Here is a 6,978-nt window from a genome sequence, read left to right as displayed (position 1 = left end):
TAAATTCTTTCTTTCTGTCATACATAAAGGAAAAATTAAATAAGAATTAGAACATCAATAGAGAAGTTATTTGACATAGCATCAGAATAAATGACACTCAAATCAAATGTTTACAGCCCAGTACTGCCTAACACGCAATGACAGCCAGGTTGACGTAATGAAACCCATAGTCAGACTGAATAGAATCAGATGAATTATCTGCAAGTCAGGGGACAGGGTCAGGCTGGTGCAAGCTGCTTCACACTACAGACAGTCACGCTACAGACAGGCACGCTACAGACACCCACTACAGACAGTCACGCTACAGACACCCACTACAGACAGTCACGCTACAGACACCCACTGCAGACAGTCACGCTACAGACACCCACCTCGGACAGTCACGCTACAGACACCTACCTCAGACAGTCACGCTACAGACACCCACTACAGACAGTCACGCTACAGACACCCACCTCAGACAGTCACGCTACAGACACCCACTACAGACAGTCACGCTACAGACACCCACCTCGGACAGTCACGCTACAAACACCCACTGCAGACAGGCACGCTACAGACACACACTACAGACAGTCACGCTACAGACACCCATCTCAGACAGTCACGCTACAAACACCCACTGCAGACAGGCACGCTACAGACACACACTACAGACAGTCACGCTACAGACTCCCACTACAGACAGTCACATTACAGACATCCACTACAGACAGTCAAGCTACAGACATCCACTACATACAGTCAAGCTACAGACACCCACCACAGACAGTCACACTACAGACACCCACTACAGACAGTCACGCTACAGACACCCACTACAGACAGTCATGCTACAGACACCCATCTCAGACAGTCACGCTACAGACACCCACTGCAGACAGGCACGCTACAGACACACACTACAGACAGTCACGCTACAGACACCCACTACAGACAGTCACGCTACAAACACCCACCTCAGACAGTCACGCTACAGACACCCACTACAGACAGTCACATTACAGACATCCACTACATACAGTCACGCTACAGACACCCACTACAGACAGTCAAGCTACAGACCCCCACTACAGACCGTCACGCTACAGACCCCCACCTGAAGTATGTGACATAGGCTTTGAAAAAGCACATGTGAATAGGCTACCAGTGTGACAAGTGCCGCTGACTGCTGGTAAGCTTTCTTGACTTGGATATTCATTTTTGCCTACACTTGGCTAACCTTTGTTTAACCAGCTAAACAGCTGCTCTTAGCGAAAATGTGTTTAGAGTTACCTAGCTAATAGGTTATGTTAGAGTTTACACTTCCTCTTCCAATTATAATGTGGGGAGGTCAAAATAATGGAAAACTATCTACCAAATCAATTGATTTTAAAATGTTGACTACTTCTCCTTGCCATTATCGTTCACCTGATGATAAGACAAGACAGCACATTTTTTGCTAACGTATGATGGGTTTCCTGGGTCGCCGGTTTGCCTGAGAGGGGGTCCCTGGGCAAGAAAAGATTGACAACCCCTGCACTAGGACCTTCGTCAGGTCATTTCAACAATAAATTACCAGTCTGTAAATAGCTTATACACCCGCTTGTGTCAACATATGCATGTAGATTTATGTACATGTGCATGTGGGTATTCTATGGAATTCCCAAAGTTACGTCTTGATAGAGAAGGCAAAGCTGTCTTACAAGGTAATGATAGCACAGTGATAGAGGGGGGTAGAACACGTTGTACCCTACTTCTGTTTCTGGTTTATATGGCTGAAGGATCCAGGTTAAACATTGTAATTGGATTTAGAATTAGGCCACTGGAGGAGGACGTGATAGGGGTGAGGTTACGACCTTTGCTCTCACCTCATAACTTAGGCGAGAGCTTCACCGTTGTGAGGGGCATTCATTACCCCACTGCACTGTGGGATAGACCCCAGTCCGGAGCCTCCACTCCATGCTGATTCAGAGTTTTTATAACCCGTGACCAAAGAGCCGTAAACTGCCAGTGTCACGAATTCCCCTGCAGAGCATGTTACTCGTTGCACCAGGGACCGCCTTTAAGGGAACACAACACACGAAAATCGGATTTGGTGTGTTTTGATTTGGTGTTCGGACAGTGAAGGACGGCTACATGTTTCACTTTCGGCCACTATAACTGTGTTCCCTTTTTGGTTTGAGACAGAAGACATAGGGGACACACTGTAACTGAGGAAGTTCAAAATGTAGCATAGATTCCCAAAACAAACTTTCATGATCACGTAAGCTTGACTTATCATACATACAGTAGAATAGCATTTACCAAGATCATCCATTTTGACAGGTTTGAAGTGAATAAAATGAAATTCAAGCAAAACAGCATGGACTCTTCCTTTATCTCTAAAGTCTTTCCCAGCAAAGCAAAAACACAGAAAAACAATAGAGTATCCCTCCTTGCTGCTCCTTACAACGCTCTCTCCCAACTAAACACACTAACTTCCAACAGGAGTCCCCAAACAACAGCAGGCACTATTTGAGCTGAACAGCTGTGTTAGTGACCATCCCCACCCCCCTCCTCGGTGGGGACCCTTCTCTCACAAGTTCCCCATTCACAGACCTCAAGACAATCCCACGTGCAAACACAGAGAGGGGAGTGACTGCCCTAGCAGACCAAACCATCCAAAGGTCCTCCACACTGTTTAACCCAGTCGCAGCGGTAGAACTGGCTCCTGTCCAGTGGCATGCGTCTGACTGTTCGCTGATGTCTGACTGGTGTGTCTTCAAAGTACACAAATGACTGGGTCTGTTGTATATGCTGCCTCTGTGAGGCACTGTGTAGAGATGTGTTTGCCGAAGACTATTTGTATAGAGAGGTGGCATATATTCTGTGATTTGACACAGCACAGACTGGATCTTCTTTATGGGATATATCTTCATTGATCTGATCTGATATAAAAAGCCTCTTGTTCACTCAACCATCTCATTGTTGTACATTGGAAGGGGCTCAAAACAAATACAGGAATATGTCAAATGTCATACAAAAATTGGTTTGCGTGCAACATTTAATTATGGTGTATTGAGTAACATTCTGGTTGTCCAATTCCTAGAATTTCTTGTTGTTCTGCAAAACCAGACAAACTAATTCATTTGGGGGAACTCCAATATGTGAGAAACTACACTGAGTGTATAAAACAATATGAACACCTGCTCTTTCCATGACATAGACTGACCAGGTGAATCCAGTTGAAAGCTATGATCCCTTATTGATGTCACTCGTTAAATCCACTTCAATTTGTGTAGATGAAGGGGAGGAGACAAGTTAAAGAAGGATTTTAAAGCCTTGAGACAATTGAGACACGGATTGTGTGTGCCATTCAGAGGGTGAATGGGCAAGTGTCTTTGAACAGGGTATGGCAGTAGGTGCCAGGCTCAGAACTGCAACGCTGCTGGGTTTTTCACACTCAACAGTGTGTATCAACAATGGTCCACCACCCAAAGGACATCCAGCCAACTAGACACAACTTTGTGAAGCATTGGAGTCAACATGGACCAGCATCCCTGTGGAATGCATTTGACACCTTGTAGAGTCCATGCCCCAAACAATAAGGTTGTTCTGAGGGGCAAAAGGCGGAGTGTTCTTAATATTTTGTACACTTGGTGTATTTATATAGGACAGCTTCTGTCTGTCTGTCTGTCTGTCTGTCTGTCTGTCTGTCTGTCTGTCTGTCTGTCTGTCTGTCTGTCTGTCTGTCTGTCTGTCTGTCTGTCTGTCTGTCTGTCTGTCTGTCTGTCTGTCTGTCTGTCTGTCTGTCTGTCTGTCTGTCTGTCTGTGTGTATGTATCTGTGTGTGTGTGTGTGTGCCTGTGGGACAGTGGGTTCCTCCATGCCGTGACACAGAAGAGTTCCCTGCAGTACGGACACAGAGTACTCTGACACACACACACACAGACACACAGACACACACACACAGACACACATACCGGCACACACACACCTGGTGCATCTGTCAACACTAGAGCCGAGTCCCTGCATTTTGTCTGACACGCAAATCGCAGACAAGGCGCTAAGTAACCCCGCCGTCACCCTTGTGCTAACCTCACAACCTCGCCGTGGCACAGGGCCAGCTAAAAGCAGCTCAAACCGGAGTGAGCCAGTGCTGTGTAACACCGCCCACTCCACTGCCACCACCAACACCACCACCCTCCCCTTCTCTCAACAACCATGATGCACACAAACCCACATGCTTACACTTCCTTCTCTCTCTCCTTCTCTGTTTGTGCTTTTGGCGTACAGGCTTGCAAATTCTACTTTCAAGGTTCATTAGTTGTATCTATGGGAAACACATGGTATACAACGTCCAACAAAATGCTTACTTGCAGGTTTCTTCTCGACAGTGCAACAACAATAAGACATAATAAAAAATAAGAATAGGAACAAAGTAAATGGCTCAGTAGAATAGAATAAACATTTTAGCATAGCTATAATACAGGAAGGCATAATTTATATTCCAATATGTACACGTGTTTTGGGGATTGGGGAGCAATGTTTAAATTGTGCAGTATTTAGCAATTATAATGAGAGTCCAGTTGAAGTGTTAAGCAGTCAGCTTGTAGATAGAAACTGTCTCTGAGCCTGTTGGTGTCAAACCTCATGCTCCGATAACGTCTGCCAGACAGTAAGAAAGTGAACAGCTTGTGGCTGGGGTGTGTGGGATCCTTCATGATGATGCGGGCCTTCCTCAGGCACTGTTTCAAGTCCTGGATGGGTAGAAGCCCGGTCCAACCAGTCAGAACGCTCTCAGCGGTGCAGCGGTAGTATTTGGAGAGGACCCGGGGTGGCATGCCGACATTCTTCAGCCGCTTTAGGAAGTAGAGATGCTATTGCGCCCTCTTGACAAGAGTGGTGGTGTTGTTGGTCCATGACAAGTCCTCAATGATGTGGACGCAGAGGAACTTAAAACTGCTGACTCTGTCTACTGCGGTCCCGTTGATGTGGATCAGGGCATGTTCCCTCCTCTGCTTCCTGAAGTTAACAACCAACTCCTTTGTTTTGCTGACATTGAGGAAGAGGTTGTTGTTTTGGCACCACAATGCCAGCTCACTTACCTTCTCCCTGTAGGATGACTCGTCGTTGTTGGTTATCAGGCCTACAACCACGTCTAAGGGCACAGGATACAGACACGGGAGGCAGATGGTTCGAGTCTCTGATATTTATTATGATCCAAGGGGCAGGCAAGAGAATGGTTGTGGACAGGCAAAATATCATAAACTAGGTCAGAGTCCAGGAGGTACAGAGTGGCAGGCAGGCTCGAGGTCAAAACCGGGAGGACTAGCAAAACAGAGATAAGGAAAAAGCAGGAGCATGGAAAAACACGCTGGTTGACTTGACAAGACAAGACAAACTGGCAACAGACAAACAGGGAACACAGGAATAAGTACCCAGGGACTAATGGGGAAAACAGGTGACACCTGAAGGTGGGTGGAGACAATCACAAAGGCAGGGGAAACAGATCAGGGCGTGACACCGCGGGGTCGTCAGAAAACTTGATGATGGAGTTGGTGTCGTGCAAAGCGACACAGTCGTGGGTGAACAGGGAGTAAGGTGGGCCCCTGTGTTAAGAGTCAGTGTGGAGGAGGTGTTGTTGGGCATCCTTACAGCCGTGGTCTGACCATCAGGAAGTCCAGGATCCAGTTGCAGAGGGTGGTGTCCAGACCCAGGCCTCTGAGATTGGTATTGAGCTTGGAGGGAACAATATTATTGAATTCTGAACTGTAGCCAATGAACAGCATTCTCACATAGGTGTTCGTCTTGTCCAGATGTGTTACGGCCTCGTGAATATGGATGGAAATGGCATCTTCCATGGATCTGTTGGAGAATTAGGAAAATTGGACTGGGTCCAATGTGATTGGCATGCTGGCCTTGATGTGGGCCATTACCGACCTCTCGAAACACTTCATGATGCCTAGGGTGAATGTGACAGGTGATAGTTATTTGGGCATGTCACCATGTTTTTCTTAGGCACTGGGATGATGGTGATCTGTCTCTTTAAAGTAGGTGGGGACTACAGCCTGGGACTGGGACAGGGACTACAGCCTGGGACTGGGACTGGGACAGGGACTACAGACTGGGACTGGGACTGGGACAGGTTGAAGATTTGTGAGTATTCCCTCTTTTTAGAGTTTTTAGAGTTTTCCTCAGAGAGCAAAAGCAATTGGTCATCCAGAGCAGCGAGAGTCTTCCTGGATGGCTCGGAATTGTCTGCCCCCCCACACACTTGTTTTTGTGCATCGCTTTTGAGAAACCATGACGTTTGACCTTAGAGGCAGAAGTTTACATGGGTCTTTCCTGTTATTGGAAATGTGTTAGTAGTGTGGTATGGGTAACTTCCCATAAGATGGCTGAACTCACTCACCAGTCATTTGAGGACTCAACTCTGTTTTGTGTTTCATATGTGAATGGAGGATTATTTTCCAAAACAAACACAAAGACACGTAAACATGCAATTCTTCCTCCAATGGTACATTTGCACAATATTTAGCTTATGCATCCTCTCCTGAAAAGGATAAGTTTGTTTTTATGTGTTTATGTCCCAGCTTGGATAAACATTGATGAAAAACACTTGCTCATGCTGTTTTTCTGTTAGTGATTTTCAGGCATTGCCTCACTGATTTTCAATGCATCTCCAGCAGGTCTCAGTGGTATTGGAGCTCGGACCTGCTTTCAATCAGTTCCACAGTTGGAATGACTGGAAAGTGACCCTCATAATCGTTTCCCAGAACACAGAAAAGTTCATCGTGCTGGGATAGCAAGGCTAAGGAGTGTACATGGAACACATCAAAACACACATCCCTGCACGTACAGTACATGTCCTGTACGTCTTGTCCACACACACACACACACACACACCATAAGTACAGTCTAAGGCATTGCAACTCAGTGCAAGAGGCGTCACTACAGTCCCTGGTTCGTATCCATGCTGTATCACATCCGGCCATGATTAGGAGGCCCAGTGTCA

Source organism: Salmo salar, chromosome ssa16 (assembly GCF_905237065.1).
Source record: "Salmo salar chromosome ssa16, Ssal_v3.1, whole genome shotgun sequence".
NCBI classification, from domain to species: Eukaryota; Metazoa; Chordata; class Actinopteri; order Salmoniformes; family Salmonidae; genus Salmo; species Salmo salar.
The sequence above is the reverse complement of the archived record's forward strand: the minus strand, read 5'-3'. Positions refer to the sequence as shown.